Source organism: Triturus cristatus, chromosome 2_1 (assembly GCF_964204655.1).
Source record: "Triturus cristatus chromosome 2_1, aTriCri1.1, whole genome shotgun sequence".
Taxonomy (NCBI): Eukaryota; Metazoa; Chordata; class Amphibia; order Caudata; family Salamandridae; genus Triturus; species Triturus cristatus.
The window spans coordinates 526,370,134-526,390,674 of NC_140581.1; positions in this window are offsets into that span (position 1 = coordinate 526,370,134).

The window sequence follows — 20,541 nt, forward strand, 5'->3', positions numbered from 1 at the left end:
CTTCGGGCAAGAGGCGGCGCTCTGCAGTAATTTGGAAGTGACAAGGAAGAGTGAGTGCACTACGACAACAACTCATGTCTACTGAGCACATGTAAATCTGGCAATACACACATGCTACATAGGGAGTCAGGTATGTGCTACATGCCCAGGACACGTATGGATGCAAGGTGACACTCCTTCCAAGACCCAGCTACACACGGAGATTGAGAACCTCCCCATGCCACGCCATGGGAATAGCTGTGTCCCAGTGCAAGTGAACAGCCCGACGCAAGACAGGAGTGACATACACCCACACATCAGCAGAAGTGGGATGCCGATTGCAGAGACTGGTAGCGGAACACCGGAGCCACAGGTCACAGGACATTACACTAGGCCTGCCCACACACCTTGCCATGAAGGTGCACATGTCATGACTCACCACACATTCCTTGTGAGGATGCTGACATGGCCTTGTCACGCTACTCCGTGTCCCATGCATACATGTGCACCTCACATCAGATAACACATGTGGCATGGTGTGCGGAACAGTGTGCAATGACAATCTACACACAGACACATGTTGGTTGCTGCAACGGCTGCAGCTTTTGAGGGTGCTACAACATCAACCTGATGAAAATCCCGGACACATAAATGACATAGTCACATTGTGCACTGTGGGTAGTGACAAGTCATGTGTCATGACCCCTGTACCGGGCATCATGGGACACTTCCGTGTGTTGGTGTCCGTGCCATGCCAGTGACGCTCACCCCAAGTGCGCAGTACGACATGCACACATGTCAAAGGAGTCAAGGGCATGCCTGGCACACATTGCACCGTCACACAGTACACCTATACACATCTCATCATACATCTGGTGCCTTCTCCACTCAGGAGGCATGTTCCACATCACAGCCTGTCACACCTGTGCCCCACACATGTAGTAATGCACAGACGATGCCTTGATGTCCATTCCTGGACAAGTATGTCCATCCATGGACAAGTATGTCCATCCATGGACAAGTATGTCCATCCATGGACAAGTATGTCCGCCCTATTCCCACCTGTGTGTCGCCTATCACCACTGTGATGTGTAAAAACCGCCGTACTGCTGCTAAGAGGGCCTGTGTATGTTCCCAAATCACTGTGGGAGTGCTGCCGTATGTGTACCCATCGTGATGGCGAGCGTACAGGCATTTGTACGGTCCGTACCACTACGGGTACGCATACGCGTGCAGACCCATAGTGATAGTGAGCGTAGATGCGTGTGTACGGTCCGTACCACTACGAGTACGCATACGCGTGCAGACCCATAGTGATAGTGAGCGTAGATGCGTGTGTACGGCCCTATCACTATGGGTCTGCACGCGTATGAGTACCCGTAGTGGTACGGACCGTACACACGCATCTACGCTCACTATCACTATGGGTCTGCACGCGTATGCGTACTCGTAGTGGTACGGACCGTACACACGCATCTACGCTCACTATCACTATGGGTCTGCACGCGTATGCGTACTCGTAGTGGTACGGACCGTACACACGCATCTACGCTCACTATCACTATGGGTCTGCACGCGTATGCGTACTCGTAGTGGTACGGACCGTACACACGCATCTACGCTCACTATCACTATGGGTCTGCACGCGTATGCGTACTCGTAGTGGTACGGACCGTACACACGCATCTACGCTCACTATCACTATGGGTCTGCACGCGTATGCGTACTCGTAGTGGTACGGACCGTACACACGCATCTACGCTCACTATCACTATGGGTCTGCACGCGTATGCGTACTCGTAGTGGTACGGACCGTACACACGCATCTACGCTCACTATCACTATGGGTCTGCACGCGTATGCGTACTCGTAGTGGTACGGACCGTACACACGCATCTACGCTCACTATCACTATGGGTCTGCACGCGTATGCGTACTCGTAGTGGTACGGACCGTACACACGCATCTACGCTCACTATCACTATGGGTCTGCACGCGTATGCGTACTCGTAGTGGTACGGACCGTACACACGCATCTACGCTCACTATCACTATGGGTCTGCACGCGTATGCGTACTCGTAGTGGTACGGACCGTACACACGCATCTACGCTCACTATCACTATGGGTCTGCACGCGTATGCGTACTCGTAGTGATAGTGAGCGTACATGCGAGTGTACGGCCCGTACCACTACGAGTACGCATACGCGTGCAGACCCATAGTGATAGTGAACATAGGCATGCATGTACGGGCCGTTGCCATGCATTTGGGGTGCCCTAGGGCCCCGAAACGCACCGTACCTGTGTGTGATGCTCCAAATTACATAGGGGACAAGTATTAAGGCCTACATGCATGCTGGTTGTCATGGAGACCAAGTTCAAATTTCGAAATTGTTCTGGAAGGTGCACAGCAGAAGTCAGTTGGAATTCTTCTACTCTGTTGCAATGTGTTTGTGGGGCTGACATCATGCAGGAGAATGAAACCGAGAGAGAACCCACAGACTGCTAGGTTTGAAGGGATTGGTGGAAACATAGGATGCAAATGTGAGTGACCAATCACTCTGTACTCCTGTGCATGAGACTGGGCAGAAGGGCACATATAAGGCAGCCAGGTCCCATGAGGGAGTACTTGCCTGCACATCTTTGCATTCGTCGACCCAGCTGCTGCTACTGATTCCCTGGAACCATGTCAAGGGCTGTGGAGAGGACACAGCCATTCACCCTGGAGGAGAACATGGCTCTGCTGGATGTGATCCTCCCACAGTACTCCATGCTGTATGGGCGACCAGGGTATCAGGTGAGTGCATAGGCCACTGCCACAGACTGTCCCTATGTTGTGACTGTGACTTCAGGCATTGTGTCCTGGTGTGACACACATGCCATGTACTGTCGGGGGGGTCCCAGGGGGGGGGTGCCTGATGTCTGCCAGCAGTGCCCTGAGACAGGAGGGGTGGGGGCCTATCACTCACAGCAGTGCCCTGAGACAGGAGGGGTGGGGGCCTATCACTCACAGCAGTGCCCTGAGACAGGAGGGTTGGGGGCCTATCACTCACAGCAGTGCCCTGAGACAGGAGGGGTGGGGGCCTATCACTCACAGCAGTGCCCTGAGACAGGAGGGGTGGGGGCCTATCACTCACAGCAGCGCTCTGAGACAGGAGGGGTGGGGGCCTATCACTCACAGCAGTGCCCTGAGACAGGAGGGGTGGGGGCCTATCACTAACAGCAGTGCCCTGAGACAGGAGGGATGGGGGGCCTATCACTAACAGCAGTGCCCTGAGACAGGAGGGGTGGGTGTGATGCACAGTGTGAGCCTTGATCATTGATTGTGACATTGCCATCATTCCACCTGTGTACCCAATATGGCACGTACTGCTTTTTCCCTCACCAGGGGATGATGTCCCTATGACAAAGGTGCAATGCGTTGACTGCATGACATGCCTTGTTGTAACCAGCTAATTTGTACTCATATGTCTCTCTGTGACATGTGGCTGGTGTATTGATGTGGTGTCACTTGTTCCTCCTCACAGGTAGGCGCCACTGCCAAGGAGCAAATCTGGCTGACCGCCGTCAGTGCCGTGAGGGGTGTGGATGTTCGGAGGCGGAGCCTGCCCCAGGTGAGGAAACGCTGGCAGGATATCCGGTGCTGGACGCGGAGGATTGCACGGCTCCTGCTGGGGGACTCACCTGAGAGCCACAAGAACCGCGGCCGCCGCCGTCTGAGCCACCTCCACAGGCGTGTGCTGCCGGTGGTCTTTCCAGACCTGGAGAGGCGCTTACAGGCGATGCAGCAGCCGGAAGGGGGTAGGTACATGTGTGTTTGTTGTGTGTCACCGGCATTTGTAAGGGCACAGTAGCATGAATTCACTGGCAGGGTTTAAAGGTGCTGTGCAGATCCTGTTTGCCCCAGTATAGCGCTGCGCCCCTGCCACCCTTCCCCTCCTTGCAATGTGTTCCCTGGTGTGTGTGTAGTCACTCCTTCACAAGGTAATGTAGGCTGGCGCTTTGTCCACGAGAACAATGACTGTAGCATCATGTGTGGGGGTGGTGTGTAACAGGTTGTGGGACCTTGCCTGTGCACTGTCAAGTTCACTGCATGTGGGTTCCATGTCAGTTGGCACTGATGCTGACTCCAGACATGGGAGTTGGTCTCTCATGTGTCATGCCTTACAGCGCGCATGTCCTATGTAGTGGCCTGTGACATGATGTGCATGAGTGTGCGATACGCATAGTGCAGGGATGGTGACGTGTGTTGCAGTCATTACCATTCAGTAGCATGTAGTTGCGTGCCCACTACTGTCCCCTGGGGCACCTTTTCCTCAGTGGTGTATGTGTCATCATAAACGTGGACACTCTCAGTGTCTACAGCGTAGGTTGTGCTCTGTGCCATTGTCCCCTGTCACCATGTATATAGACGTGCTATTTTGTACAGGTGTCCACTGTGCAGCCTGACCTGATTGTCCTTCTTCATACTCACAGTTGCCAGTGCCTGTGTGTCTTGTTATACTCATCTGAGGATGGGCACTGGTACCTCATTATTTGTACAGGCGCACCTTGGCTGTTTGGCGTCCAATCTTGCATTTTGCCTGCCCCTGTGTTTATCACCCAGACTATGAGATGTTGGTGCCACCTGTGTCTCAACAATTTGCCTCGTGTAGGGTTTTGTTGGGGCGGGCAATGCCTATGTGTCAAATCCTGATTTCTACTTGCTGGGTCTGGGCAGTGTGTGATGTTTCTGGACACACACGCAATGTGCAGTGACCGAGTCATGTTGGGCATGTGTTCAGCATTACCTATGCAGCATGTGTCTCAAGTTCATGGATATGGTCCCTGGTCATCGGTATTTTCGCCAACGCTGTGTGGTGCAGATGCAGTGCTGGATTGTCCCCAGGGCCTGGGTGCTATGTCAGACTCCATTTCCTGTCTTTAGCTATTGTCTCATGCTCTCCATGGTATTTCAGTGGCATGGTGGCTCAACCAACTGTGTGTTTCATGCCCTACATCGGTACCTTGTTTAGTAGATGTTAGGGATCTTCCTTTTCAGGCTATGCAGTGTTACCTATGTCGATTGTACTCATGTGACTGATGTGTACAGCTGTCTGATTAATTTCTGTCTCTCCACCCTGCCCACAGCATCGTCGGGGGACACAGAGGGAGACATGGACACAGGCAAGGCGGAGGGACCGAGCACCAGTAGCAGCCGTGACATCGGGGCTGGCACATCGAGTGGGACAGAGGTGGAGGATAGTGCGGCCGAGGACCTGTCGACTGGCACGTCAGAATACGAAGCTGACAGGTCCGAGGAGGATGTCTCCGAGTGGGCGGTGGCTGCACCAGCAGCTGACAGCGGAACAACACCTCGCACCGCCCCCTCAGTTCCCATCAGCCGCCTCCCACTTGCTCGTGTCCCTTCCCAGCGTGCCCGGTCCGGCCAGGCACCGCACCCCCTGCCCCTGTCTCCACTGCTGCCGCCAATGCTGAGTCTGTGGACATCCAGCGGCAACTGCAGGTTGGTCAGGCTGCGATCCTTAATGTCCTCCATGCCCACGGGAAAACCCTCACCAACATCGAGGCATTCTTGGAGGGCATTCATTCATCGCAGGCTGACCAACGCAACTTGCTGAGGTCCATAGACTCCACACTGACTGCAGCAGTGGGTCTCCTGCAGCGCGACCTCCCCCACCTACCCCTGCCCCATCCACACTTCCCACTCCCATGCCTGTCCCACGTACACCCAGACGTCGGCATGCACCCACATCAACAGACACAGGCACCACACCAGCAGGGAAGGTCCACCGCACTCCTCCTGACACGCACACACAGGGTGAGGTAGGCACACCCACTGGGTCGGGGGGCAAACGTGTGACACGCAGCCATAGTGGGAGTCCGCATTCCACCCAGTCCACTCCCTCTAAATCCCCTCCCCTCAGCTCTCCTGGCCACATCTCCCCCAAGGACTCCTTCATGGCCGCTCTGTCCCTGAGCCCCACAGTTACACCACCACGCAAGCGGTCAAGGAAGTCCTCGGTCAGGGTGGTTGAGTCTCCCCCCCTGTCTCCACCCTCCCCCGGTGGCGCTGCGACCCATCCCTCTGACCCCCCCCCTCCTTGGGGCCTGAGGTCCCTTCGGGTGCAGGGGAGTCCCTGGAGGACCTTGCTAAGGTGTGTAGTGCCATCCTGGCCTCCGCCTTTGGCCATGACACACCCCCTGTGGTTGAGTCCTCCATCCCTGCACCCACAACGCCGCCCCTTTGCCCTGATGTCCCTGCGGTGCCTGGTGCTTCCCCCCCCCCTGATGCCCTCACCAGTATGGAAGACGATGCCATTTGACTGTGCAGGCAAGGTAGGGGACACGCATCCCACTGTGTCCCCCATCCAGCTGCGAATCATTGACTGCCCTATGGGCTTTGTGAATATTGAACTGCCTGCGATCCACGGACATTGTGCTCATGCTGAATAAAGCTTAATTTTGTTTTCATTATCACACTACTGCTATGGTGGTATTGGTGTTGGTGGGGCTGCTACATGGTTTTGGGTGGTGTTTAAGGGTTTGGGTGTGTGGGATATGTAGTAGTGTTCTGCTCATTGGGGGGACCCTGGGATCTGTGTGCCATCACAAGGTGTTGGCTAACTTCCTTTGGTCATGTAAGCAGTTACTGCGTGGTGCAATTGTCCCAGGGTGTATTCCTTCCTCTGTGTACCCAGATTTCTTCCCTGCAGGGTGTTACCAATGTTTAGCGCAGAGCAGTGTCTACATGAGCTGTGTGTGTGACGGAGCCCTTCTACTTTGGCCATGCATGCATGGCCATGTCTCCACCTGCAACAATCGTGGCATCCTTGGTGATCACTGTACTTGTGTGTGGAGTCTGTTGACATGAGTTCATGGGGACATGTTCCCTTGTAGGCAGTATGGATGTGGGTAATTCCGGCCTCACACACATGTGTTACACTCCTCCTGTCTCTGGGCACTGCTGGGAGGACTCCACACCCACCCCTCCTGTGTCTGGGCACTGCTGGGAGGACTCTGCACCCACCCCTCCTGCCTCTGGGCACTGCTGGGTGGACTCCACACCCACCCCTCCTGTCTCTGGGCACTGCTGGGAGGACTCTGCACCCACCCCTCCTGTGTCTGGGCACTGCTGGGAGGACTCTGCACACACACCTCCTGTCTCTGGGCACTGCTGGGAGTGATAGGCACACACCCCTCCTGTCTCTGGGCACTGCTGGGAGGACTCTGCACACACACCTCCTGTCTCTGGGCACTGCTGGGAGTGATAGGCACACACCCCTCCTGTCTCTGGGCACTGCTGGGAGGACTCTGCACACACCCCTCCTGTCTCTGGGCACTGCTGGGAGGACTCTGCACACACCCCTCCTGTGTCTGGGCACTGCTGGGAGGACTCTGCACCCACCCCTCCTGTGTCTGGGCACTGCTGGGAGGACTCCACACCCACCCCTCCTGTCTCTGGGCACTGCTGGGAGGACTCTGCACCCACCCCTCCTGTCTCTGGGCACTGCTGGGGGGACTCTGCACCCACCCCTCCTGTGTCTGGGCACTGCTGGGAGGACTCCACACCCACCCCTCCTGTCTCTGGGCACTGCTGGGAGGACTCTGCACACACCCCTCCTGTCTCAGGGCACTGCTGGGAGTGATAGGCACACACCCCTCCTGCCTCTGGGCACTGCTGGGAGGACTCTGCACACACTCCTCCTGTCTCTGGGCACTGCTGGGAGGACTCTGCACCCACCCCTCCTGTGTCTGGGCACTGCTGGGAGGACTCCACACCCACCCCTCCTGTCTCTGGGCACTGCTGGGAGGACTCTGCACACACCCCTCCTGTCTCAGGGCACTGCTGGGAGTGATAGGCACACACCCCTCCTGCCTCTGGGCACTGCTGGGTGGACTCTGCACACACACCTCCTATTTCTGGATATGTACGCTTGGAACATACACGGTGGGGGTGCGCTCCATGCATTCGAGGTGAGGGTACGAGTCTAGTTACACTGGTGTGGTGGGGGTACGGTCAGTGAGTCCGCGGGTGGGGGTACGGGTCGTACTTACACTGTTGGGGTGGGGGGTACGCTCCTTGCATACGCGGGTGAGGGTTCGAGTCGTACTTACACTGTTGGCATGGGGGTACGGTCCGTGAGTCCGCGGGTGGGGGTACGGGTCGTACTTACACTGTTGGGGTGGGGGGTACGCTCCTTGCATACGCGGGTGAGGGTTCGAGTCGTACTTACACTGTTGGCATGGGGGGTACGCTCCATGCATACGCGGGTGGGGGTACGGGTCGTACTTACACTGATGGGGTGGGGGGTACGCTCCTTGCATACGCGGGTGAGGGTTCGAGTCGTACTTACACTGTTGGCATGGGGGTACGCTCCATGCATACGCGGGTGGGGGTACGGGTCGTACTTACACTGATGGGGTGGGGGGTACGCTCCTTTCATACGCGGGTGAGGGTTCGAGTCGTACTTTCACTGTTGGCATGGGGGGTACGCTCCATGCATACGCGGGTGGGGGTACGGGTCGTACTTACACTGATGGGGTGGGGGGTACGCTCCTTGCATACGCGGGTGAGGGTTCGAGTCGTACTTACACTGTTGGCATGGGGGGTACGGTCCGTGAGTCCGCGGGTGGGGGTACGGGTCGTACTTACACTGTTGGGGTGGGGGGTACGCTCCTTGCATACGCGGGTGAGGGTTCGAGTCGTACTTACACTGTTGGCATGGGGGGTACGGTCCGTGAGTCCGCGGGTGGGGGTACGGGTCGTACTTACACTGTTGGGGTGGGGGGTACGCTCCTTGCATATGCGGGTGAGGGTTCGAGTCGTACTTACACTGTTGGCATGGGGAGTACGCTCCATGCATACGCGGGTGGGGGTACGGGTCGTACTTACACTGATGGGGTGGGGGGTACGCTCCTTGCATATGCGGGTGAGGGTTCGAGTCGTACTTACACTGTTGGCATGGGGGGTACGGTCCGTGAGTCCGCGGGTGGGGGTATGGGTCGTACTTACACTGTTGGGGTGGGGGTACGCTCCATGCATACGTGGTGGGTGTAGGGTCCGTACATATCCGTCCCCACGCTATGTGATGCTTGTGCGGGCCGTACCCAGGCCTTTGCCACGTGGGTACGATCCGTCCCGCCATTGTTGGGGTGACGTGTGTGTGGGCGTGGTACGACTCGTACCCACGCTCTTCAGGCGTGGGTACGGGACGTACCTGTCTGGTTGTGTTGCCGGTTCGCGTGGTGACGGACTTCCGTTGTGGCGGTCGCTGGCTTATCACGACACGCCCCCACCCCCTCGTGGTGACCAGGGCATGGGAGTCAAGTATGTCCAGGCCATGTGTGGTGTATGACTTATGTGGTTGTTTTGTGGCCTGCCCTGGTCGTGCCACCCCCACCCCACCCCACTTTCCCCCCTCCCTTAGTTATTCTGACCTTCTGCGGCGTCTGCGTCGTAACCTGTAGAGGAGGTGGACTGCTATGAGGGCAGGGATGACTCGTAGGTTCGGGTCCATGTCTGTCCGTCGCGTACTGGTACTCCTTGATCGCGTCGTCCTGTCGCGTACGGGTCCTCCTTGATCGCGTCGTCCTGTCGCGTACGGGGCCTCCTTGGTCGCGTGGTCCTGTGTGTCCGTCGCGTACTGGTCCTCCTTGTTCGCGTCGTCGTCTGTCCGTCGCATACTGGTGGTCCTTGTTCGCGTCGTCCTGATTTCCCGGCAGTTTTTGGCTGCCGCAAAATATTCACCGTGCGGGGTGACGTCGGTGCGAATCGTGATTCCTGGGTCGTGAATGGCTGGCTGCGAGCGTCCCGACGTCAGGTCGGTGCTTTTCCGGATCGCATTGGTAGGTTTTTTTTGGTCGGTCGGGCTTTTTTACGATTCGTACGGTACTGGTGTACCCGTGCGAATCGTAATTCCTTGTTTGTAAAAATTGACGACCGGGTACGCGTCGGACGGAGATTATGCTCCGTCCGACGGTTCGTACCCGGTTTTTGCCGGATTGTGATCGGCACCACAATGTATCTAAAATCAAATTAATATTCAATTTATTATAATTAAATAACTTCCCACCCTATTCCCCTATGAACCCACAACCCGCTACGGAACTAAAATGCAATAAAAACGCATTAAAAAAAAGAAATACTTATACAAAAGAATTAGATCACATACTTTTATAATACATACTATAATACATCACACTAATATAAAAATCAATATTATAAATAACGATATTTTTACTAACGATATTATTGACCGATATTTAAAAAAACAATATTTCTTACCTTACTCTTGATATTCTGGACCACGATATTCTTGCAGTCGATATTCTTGAATCACGATATTTGCAACTTGTTATTATGGTAGGTCGATATTTGTAACTCGATATTCTGTCTGTGAACCAACAAAATGATGTCTCTTAGAAAAGCAGCAACCCACTGACCTATTTACATTATATGTACTTGGTAATCTGAATGATACACGTTCTTTGCAGCAGGCATATTAATCCTCTGTGCTATTCTATGATCAGTCAAAACCTCAACTAGACAAAACTCCGATCTCTCGCCAGGAAGAATATTAATTACGCGAGTTATTGTGACATTTGTCTTTTTGCCTGGAAATTGCTGGAGGCAAGGAACGCGGCAGCAGGTGCTTTTAAAACCAAAATAAACATGGCGCCCCATGAAGTCGAACAGCCCTGTCAACCGATGTCTTAACTAAAATTGAATTGTGGGGAAGTGAGATGTACATTGGGGGGCATCGTAGAGAAGGGCGATAGGCACAATAGAGTGTGTAGTGTTTACATGTGGGTGAGATGATAACCCTGTAGTGGTAACCCCTATTTCATTGTATAGTATTCTGTTTTGTTGTGATACTAAAGTTCTTTCTTTTTAGCAAAAGGCAACCACTGGGCTGGACAGCCAATTATTGTGTCTGTTGTTTGAGTTTATGACTTCTGAGTCTTTGATTGCTCTCACTAACTACCCTGAGAGTCAATTGTAGACATGGCATGTTTGGCCCATGGGTGCACACTGCCCTGTCTGTAGTGCCATAGTAGGAAAATCCTCAGAAACAAGAGATAAATGACCCCCGGCCCCAACCACCATGGTTGTGGCCTAGTAGCCCCTGTCTGCCCTGTGGCTCCCCTGAACATGGGCTGACACCCACATAGACGCACACTTCAATATACATACGTACACACTTTCAACAATCCCACACTGAGGCACACTTATGCATATATGCAGAAATACTTTCCCCCACACACACATGCACGCACACACACTTTCACATGCATGTTTCATTGGTACTTGTCCACCTTGTACCAGGAAATTGGGCTTAACGTCAACACACAAAAAACACAAGCACCTGCACAGCTAATAGATCTGGCTTTACTTTGCTAACCCATGTAAACACAGTCATAATAAACAAGTACGCATTTGTGCATGTCGGTGTTTACTTCTAGCATATCGAAATGCTACTGCTGGCTTTGACTAGTCCTCTGGGAGCTGTAAACTCTGTCTGCAAACTTTATTCAATCTACTGAGAGCTGAGTTTTGGGTAACATCGAAGTACTATCATTCTATCTTCTGTGTCATTAAACTAGAACCTAGACTTGCAGACATGTTAACATGGGAAATGGCTATTTTCTAAAGATGTCCAAAAGATTGAACAAATATTTTCTATAATTCATTATTGTTTCGAGGTCTGGCATGGTTTCGGTCTGCCAGACTTTACTGTCGGTTTGTTTTTTCACTGTAACTACAAAAATTGTAAAAATAGGTAACATTTTAAAATGACCCTACAGATTGGAGAGTGCTGTGGGGTGATAGATGGTAACATTTCATTCTGACATTTTTGTAAACTGAAAATGTAAACACAGGCGTGCGGCTGTTGAAGATTGTAGAATGGAAGGCGTTATGGGACACATTTATGTGGAACGCTTTCTCTTGGCAATATCTCAAGCCACTGCAATCATTGCTAATGTGAGAATAATGTGCTAGAGAAAGTGTTGCCAACAGCTACAAGCCCTACACTTACTGTGAACGGGAGGGACACAGAGGGGATGTGAGAAATGCTTCCATTATGGTTATCATGTTGACACCATCTCATTTCATCCTAATGATATCATCTAAAAGTAGTGTTTGTGTTATTTAACAGTTTCCATATCTAATCTCGTTTCATAGGCAGGAGATAATGCTATTCTTTAAAAGCAGTCTGTTCTCTGCAAGTGATATAGAACATATGGTATGTTTTTTTTTAAAGAAGAACAGCATTCTGATTTCCACAGGATAATCACTTCCCATTCACAACTGGGTGCAAGGGGTACAAGAAAAAATAGGACAGGTAGTAGGCATTCTACAGACTGCACTTCCTTTGTAATGTGTCAAATTGTGAAGAGGTCTATATAGTATATTATGGGTGCTTTTTTGGTATATGTGCAGCCTACTACCATGGATGCATAAAGCACAATAGCACAAAGTACATCTGTGTACACATGAGAATGCCAAAGCACACCCAATCTCTGTCAAAAAGAACAATTTCAAATCTTGATATTATTTTATCATTGTGTAGTTTTCACTCTACAATTAAAGACAATAGCAGATTGGTTGTTGAGCATAACTTGATTTGGAATCAGGAAAAGACAGTCGACGCATGTTTCGTCACGCAGTGACTTCTTCAAGGCTGTAATTACACATATGTACAGTTATATACATTTATAGCATTTTTCAAGATAAGTCCAATCTACCATCACGATAAAGAACATTTGATAGTATGGTTTTGTGGCAAGTCTCTAGGAAGAAAGAGAAACCTTGATTTCACCATCATGCACAAACTGCTGAGTATATTAGAAGCATTAAACGTGCATTGTGTGCAAAAAACATTTCCTGGTCAATATTGGTTGTGTAGATTTCTAAAACGGAAGTTTAAAGAAATAGAGGAAAAAATAGAAAAACATGTTGTTCCTGACCAGTAATCAGTGCTGACCCTTCACCAGAAAATGTGTAAATAAAGAGTTAAGAAAAATGGGTGATCTGGATGGCACACGCCCAGAGAAGGTATTCCTCATTACAGCCTTAATGGTAGCGAAGCGTGACATTGCAGCGGCATGGAAGCAGCCGCAGCCGCCTAGCTTGGCCAAGTGGAGCACCGGGATGGACTGGTGTGCGACACAGGAACAAACTCTTTATCAGGCAAGGGGCTGCCCCAAGAAATACCGAAGGGTCTGGGGGAAATGGCTGGCCAACATACCATAAAAGTGCTGTTTAGAAGAAGGGGAGGGACGGGGGGGGGTTTGGGGGGAGGGCGGGACTATGGTGCGTTTTCATGCTGTGTTGCTGTGTGGTGGTGGTTCGAAGGGCTCAAAAGTTTTTCATGTTGTACAAATCAAAAACAATAAAAACTTGTTTATCAAAAAAAAAAGAAAAATGGGTGATAAAAATGTCCCCTTACTGACCAAGATCAGCAATCATGTAATCTCAGGAAGTGTAGTGATATTCAAAGGTCACGATATTTCTTTGGAGCTACGTATTTACTAGTGAGAAGATAGTAGCGTAACTAGTAATCTGACAATTGTGGTTTGTCTAAAAATTGAAAGAGCTGCAAATGCGAGCGTAGGTTCACTTACAATTCGTGATGTGAAACTGATTCGTCATTTTGTAGTATTAACTGCGGCAAGTTTTACAAATGTTAAACTTATATTAGAAAGTCGGCGGCCTTAAGTGCAGATATTATCCACAGAGGATCATCCTACAGAGATATAATAGTATCATAAACTGCTCAATAATGTTGCTCATAAAGGGCCACATATAGGGCACTGTGGTTAAATGTAAGTGCATTCTGACTAGTTAAGGCAGAGGGAGCCATAATAAGTCCCCTGCATCTGTAAAAAAAGATTATTTTTTTACAGTGTCAAGTAAATTTAAAAGCCAGAATTCATTCAAGTAAATACTGTTGCCATTTCCATTTCATGCAGCTGACACAATAATATTAAGTATGTGATATAGAAGCAACGTGTTTCACCCAAAGTAAAAGAGCAAATGTCCTATGCACAGAATGGCCCAAATCCGCACAACCAGACCTACACACACAGAGCAACCTACCACAACACCCAAGCACCACAAGCAGATGACACCACTGCACCCACCACGAGCAAGCCACATCCACCACCACCACCACCACCATATGGTGATGGAAGATAAAACTCACCAGCGGCATATAATCAACCATGTCACCCACTCACGGCAAGGAAGTGTTGCAGCATACCTCTCCACATGCATCAGCCCCATCACGCAATGACAAACTGCTCCACACTCCCTATGCGTGGGACAACCGCTCCTCTACTTTATAATATTTTGACTGATATTTTCACAACAAAACCAAACGTACAAGACTCAGAAATAATTGCAGCAATATTAGGTACCAGAATAATATGGTTGGTGCTTGTTGTCGCAACTGTAACTGCACCAAAGATAGTATAACAATCTAGTCGGGAAAATAAAATTAAAGAGATATGGCAAATATCCGATCCAGTTGTGTAATTGTTTTTCCTACCAAAGCGGCATGATTGTGGATAGTGATCATTTCACCTATAATATCAGCACGTTTGTGGAAAGAGGCCCATAATATATGAATAGCCAAAGTTAAAAAACAATCCTATTTTATTAAAACCAAAGCGTATCCCCAAAAGCGGTACGTATGAGGAGAGACTCATGAAAACTAGTCATGTTGCCCCCGACCTGAGTAGTGTGTAGCCCGTAGAAAGTATTCTCAGCGTCCCAGAAATGATGCTCCATGTTTGTCGACATAATCTATGCTTTTACGTCCTCAACCACTAAAAATAGAAAACGGACTAACGTTTAAGTCAAGGTTTTCCAAAGTGACAGCGATCATCTTTGACTATCTGGAAAAGTGAATTTGTTATATCCAATCCATAAGAATTTGTATCGTAATTTTTAGAAAGCTATATTTTATGAAACTGGGGGCCCGATTCATAGAACCAGTCTGAGACAAAATCCTAAACTTACTACTCATGGTATTCACAGAATGCACTTACGACTGTCATAAGTTTACGTCCGCACTCGGGCCGGAATTTCCGCACCCGGAGCGGAAGCTCCACACCCAGAGCGGAATTTCCACCATCAGGCCAGAATCTCTGCTTTCGGGCCGGAATACCCACAATCTGGTCTTAATTGACTATATCTGATGCATTGTGGGCATTCCGGCCCGGAAGCGGAGATTCCAGCCCGATGGTGGAAATTCCGCTCCGGGTGTGGAGCTTCCACTCCGGGTAAGGAGCTTCCGCTCTGTGTGTGCGGAAATTTTGGCCCGAGTGCAGATGTAAACTTAGGACAGTCGTAAGTGCATTCTGTGAATACCATGAGTACGAAGTTTAGGGTTTTGTCTCAGACTGGTTCTCTGAATTGGGCGCATTGTTTCAATAATGGGTCATTTAAATGTAGTAGCCCAAACGGAAGTTAAAAATTCTGGAGATGCAATGGTTGGAGCCAACAAAAAGGGCAAAAGAGAGGTGAAACAAAAAATGTGACCATGCATGGGTTGCCACCTAAGTTATCATAGGTCCAATGTAATATATGTCCCCTTAAAACCTCAAAGGAGAGATAAGAAGGAGGAGAAGAGGGGAATGTAAGTAGAGTATGCCATCTAATTATAGAGCGTTACAACAAACAAATGATGGACGGAATGCTGACAATGCAGTCATTCTCCCCCAGTCAAGAGATCTGGGTTAAATCCATCGTTCTTTTGCCCACTACACCACCCCAGTTTAGACATGGCCATATGCAAATCAGTCTTGACCCTGTGCCTCATGGGAACAGTCCAGCCCGAACTGCCAAGCCATGTCTTCCCTGGACCGGAATCAAGCATCCTACAACCGGTTTCTGGCTATCAGCCGTCATCAGCCAGGATAGCTTGACTCCAGTGGCGTAGTGAGCACGGGTCCCACGTCTGGGAATACCCATCCCACTTAGGGCGAAAAGCGTTACAACAAACAAATGATGGACGGAATGCTGACAATGCAGACATTCTCCCCCAGTCAAGAGATCTGGGTTAAATCCATCGTTCTTTTGCCCACTACACCACCCCAGTTTAGACATGGCCATATGCAAATCAGTCTTGACCCTGTGCCTCATGGGAACAGTCCAGCCCGAACTGCCAAGCCATGTCTTCCCTGGACCGGAATCAAGCATCCTAGAACCGGTTTCTGGCTATCAGCCGTCATCAGCCAGGATAGCTTGACTCCAGTGGCGTAGTGAGCACGGGTCCCACGTCTGGGAATACCCATCCCACTGAGGGCTAAAACCATTACAACAAACAAATGATGGACGGAATGCTGACAATGCAGACATTCTCCCCCAGTCAAGAGATATGGGTTAAATCCATCGTTCTTTTGCCCACTACACCACCCCAGTTTAGACATGGCCATATGCAAATCAGTCTTGACCCTGTGCCTCATGGGAACAGTCCAGCCCGAACTGCCAAGCCATGTCTTCCCTGGACCGGAATCAAGCATCCTAGAACCGGTTTCTGGCTATCAGCCGTCATCAGCCAGGATAGCTTGACTCCAGTGGCGTAGTGAGCACGGGTCCCACGTCTGGGAATACCCATCCCACTTAGGGCGAAAAGCGTTACAACAAACAAATGATGGACGGAATGCTGACAATGCAGACATTCTCCCCCAGTCAAGAGATCTGGGTTAAATCCATCGTTCTTTTGCCCACTACACCACCCCAGTTTAGACATGGCCATATACAAATCAGTCTTGACCCTGTGCCTCATGGGAACAGTCCAGCCCGAACTGCCAAGCCATGTCTTCCCTGGACCGGAATCAAGCATCCTAGAACCGGTTTCTGGCTATCAGCCGTCATCAGCCAGGATAGCTTGACTCCAGTGGCGTAGTGAGCACGGGTCCCACGTCTGGGAATAGCCATCCCACTTAGGGCGAAAAGCGTTACAACAAACAAATGATGGACGGAATGCTGACAATGCAGACATTCTCCCCCAGTCAAGAGATCTGGGTTAAATCCATCATTCTTTTGCCCACTACACCACCCCAGTTTAGACATGGCCATATGCAAATCAGTCTTGACCCTGTGCCTCATGGGAACAGTCCAGCCCGAACTGCCAAGCCATGTCTTCCCTGGACCGGAATCAAGAATCCTAGAACCGGTTTCTGGCTATTAGCCGTCATCAGCCAGGATAGCTTGACTCCAGTGGCGTAGTGAGCACGGGTCCCACGTCTGAGAATACCCATCCCACTTAGAGCGAAAAGCGTTACAACAAACAAATGATGGACGGAATGCTGACAATGCAGACATTCTCCCCCAGTCAAGAGATCTGGGTTAAATCCATCGTTCTTTTGCCAACTACACCACCCCAGTTTAGACATGGCCATATGCAAATCAGTCTTGACCCTGTGCCTCATGGGAACAGTCCAGCCCGAACTGCCAAGCCATGTCTTCCCTGGACCAGAATCAAGCATCCTAGAACCGGTTTCTGGCTATCAGCCGTCATCAGCCAGGATAGCTTGACTCCAGTGGCGTAGTGAGCACGGGTCCCACGTCTGGGAATATCCATCCCACTTAGGGCGAAAAGCGTTACAACAAACAAATGATGGACGGAATGCTGACAATGCAGACATTCTCCCCCAGTCAAGAGATCTGGGTTAAATCCATCGTTCTTTTGCCCACTACACCACCCCAGTTTAGACATGGCCATATGCAAATCAGTCTTGACCCTGTGCCTCATGGGAACAGTAAAGCCCGAACTGCCAAGCCATGTCTTCCCTGGACCGGAATCAAGCATCCTAGAACCGGTTTCTGGCTATCAGCCGTCATCAGCCAGGATAGCTTGACTCCAGTGGCGTAGTGAGCACGGGTCCCATGTCTGGGAATACCCATCCCACTTAGGGCGAAAAGCGTTACAACAAACAAATGATGGACGGAATGCTGACAATGCAGACATTCTCCCCCAGTCAAGAGATCTGGGTTAAATCCATCGTTCTTTTGCCCACTACACCACCCCAGTTTAGACATGGCCATATGCAAATCAGTCTTGACCCTGTGCCTCATGGGAACAGTCCAGCCCGAACTGCCAAGCCATGTATCCCCTGGACCGGAATCAAGCATCCTAGAACCGGTTTCTGGCTATCAGCCGTCATCAGCCAGGATAGCTTGACTCCAGTGGCGTAGTGAGCACGGGTCCCACGTCTGGGAATACCCATCCCACTTAGGGCGAAAAGCGTTACAACAAACAAATGATGGACGGAATGCTGACAATGCAGACATTCTCCCCCAGTCAAGAGATCTGGGTTAAATCCATCGTTCTTTTGCCCACTACACCACCCCAGTTTAGACATGGCCATATGCAAATCAGCCTTGACCCTGTGCCTCATGGGAACAGTCCAGCCCAAACTGCCAAGCCATGTCTTCTCTGGACCGGAATCAAGCATCCTAGAACCGGTTTCTGGCTATCAGCCGTCATCAGCCAGGATAGCTTGACTCCAGTGGCGTAGTGAGCACGGGTCCCACGTCTGGGAATACCCATCCCACTTAGGGCGAAAAGCGTTACAACAAACAAATGATGGACGGAATGCTGACAATGCAGACATTCTCCCCCAGTCAAGAGATCTGGGTTAAATCCATCGTTCTAATTATAGAGTGCACAAATATTAGTCCCAGTGGATGTGGCTGCAGAAGGATGTTACACATTTTTTCGGGTGCATCCAGAAGTGACACCATTTTTGACATCTATATTTTATACCACATTCTTCAACTCTATTCGTATTTGTAGATTACTTGTTGCACGTGTACATAAGCAGTTGACAATTTCTATTGCAGTCACAAACATATTTTTGATACAGATACATAGTTGTCATACCTGATGTTTACAATGGTTGCCACATAGTGTGCAGGTTTGTATGTCCTAAGTGGGTGTCACTCAATCTCTTAAAAATATATGTAGTTCCCTATCAGTAGAGAGCCCTTAGTCAACTGCCCTTAGTTTAGTAATCCATTTAGTTTCTTCTTTTCTTAGGGTCAGAGTTCTGTCACCTCCTCTAGGGTTGCTCTTAACGCGGGCTAGTGCATAAAATCTATTGTTAATCAGTTCTGAACCTGTGTGCATTGTGTTGTAATGTGAGGCCAAAAGGTAACTTGTGTTGTTATTTCTGAACGCCCTTATATGTTCTTGTATTCGTATTGTACTCCCCACATATATCTGTTGGCACGTACACAATATACAGTTTACTACAAATTTTGTATCACAATTGATAAACTGTTGTATGTGATGCTTAAACTTGGAGATGTATTGGAAGCAAGTGATCTTATCAATGGCATATATGCACATATTACATCTTGAACATTTAAAAAAAAACTTTGGGTTTTTCAGGTAACCAGGTGTCCATGTTATCCTGGGTGTATTGGGTAGTATTACTTGGGCACAGTATGTTTCTTAATGTGTTTACCCTACTGTATGTCACCAGTGGTCTCCTGGATATGTGTTTCTTCACCGTTGGGTCCACCTCTAGTAACGTGCCAATGTTTATTTAGTATCCTGTAAATATTTTGGCTTTGTGTACAGAACCTTGTCACCAATGCCAAATGTTATCTTGTTTTGTATTTTTTGCAATTTTGTTTCAGAAGAGTGTTACGTTTGGTTTGGGTGATCTTGGTACGTGCCTTCGACAAGGTTTTTTCAGAATAGTCCCTACTTTTGAACTGTGCTTCCAATTGGTCCAACACCTTGATAAAAATATGATCATCACTGCAATTCCTCAGCAGACGCGTCATCTTCCCCATTGGAATAGCATTGATTTGGGTAGCTGGCTATGCACTGTCAGCGTGTAAAACTGATTGCAGGCAGTAGGTTTTCTAAATATTTTCAAGGCAATTTTAGTGCCATGCCCATACACAGTCATAGCCAGAAATTCCATCTGTCTAGAGTTTACATGATGTGTGAAAGTTAGATTGTAGGTATTTTGTTGAGGTGTCCGAATAGGTCATTTAGGAGTTCTGAGTTTCCTGTCCAAATGACAAAAACATTGTCGATATATGTGACCCAATACAAGGGGTGTTAAAGCACACCAACAGGTGCAAAAATCTATGCATGGTATTTCTATATCTACACACTAGTGCAAATTGGGCACCAATAACACCCAAATAAATATGTTATCTGGGCAGTAGAGTTTTTCGCACTCATAGTTTACATGTGCAAAGGAATCATGGTTGGAAACATTACACACAGTCACAAATACTTTAAGTTCAGTTTATTTACTAGCCAACAAGGAAACACAAACATTACAGATTGATATACTATATGTTTAAAAACCTTCAAAATTCATTACATACGGTTCAATTAATAAAACACATTCCATAATAAGAGACAATTCATTCCATGTGTATACCAAGAATATCCAGATACCACATAAAGCAAATTCCTGAAAAATCGTGAAGTACAAAACTTTATCAATAAAGGGCATGAAAAACAATTTGAAATTCATGTTCTAAAAACTTGCCAGGAACTGTATCTGCTTGTTCCCGAT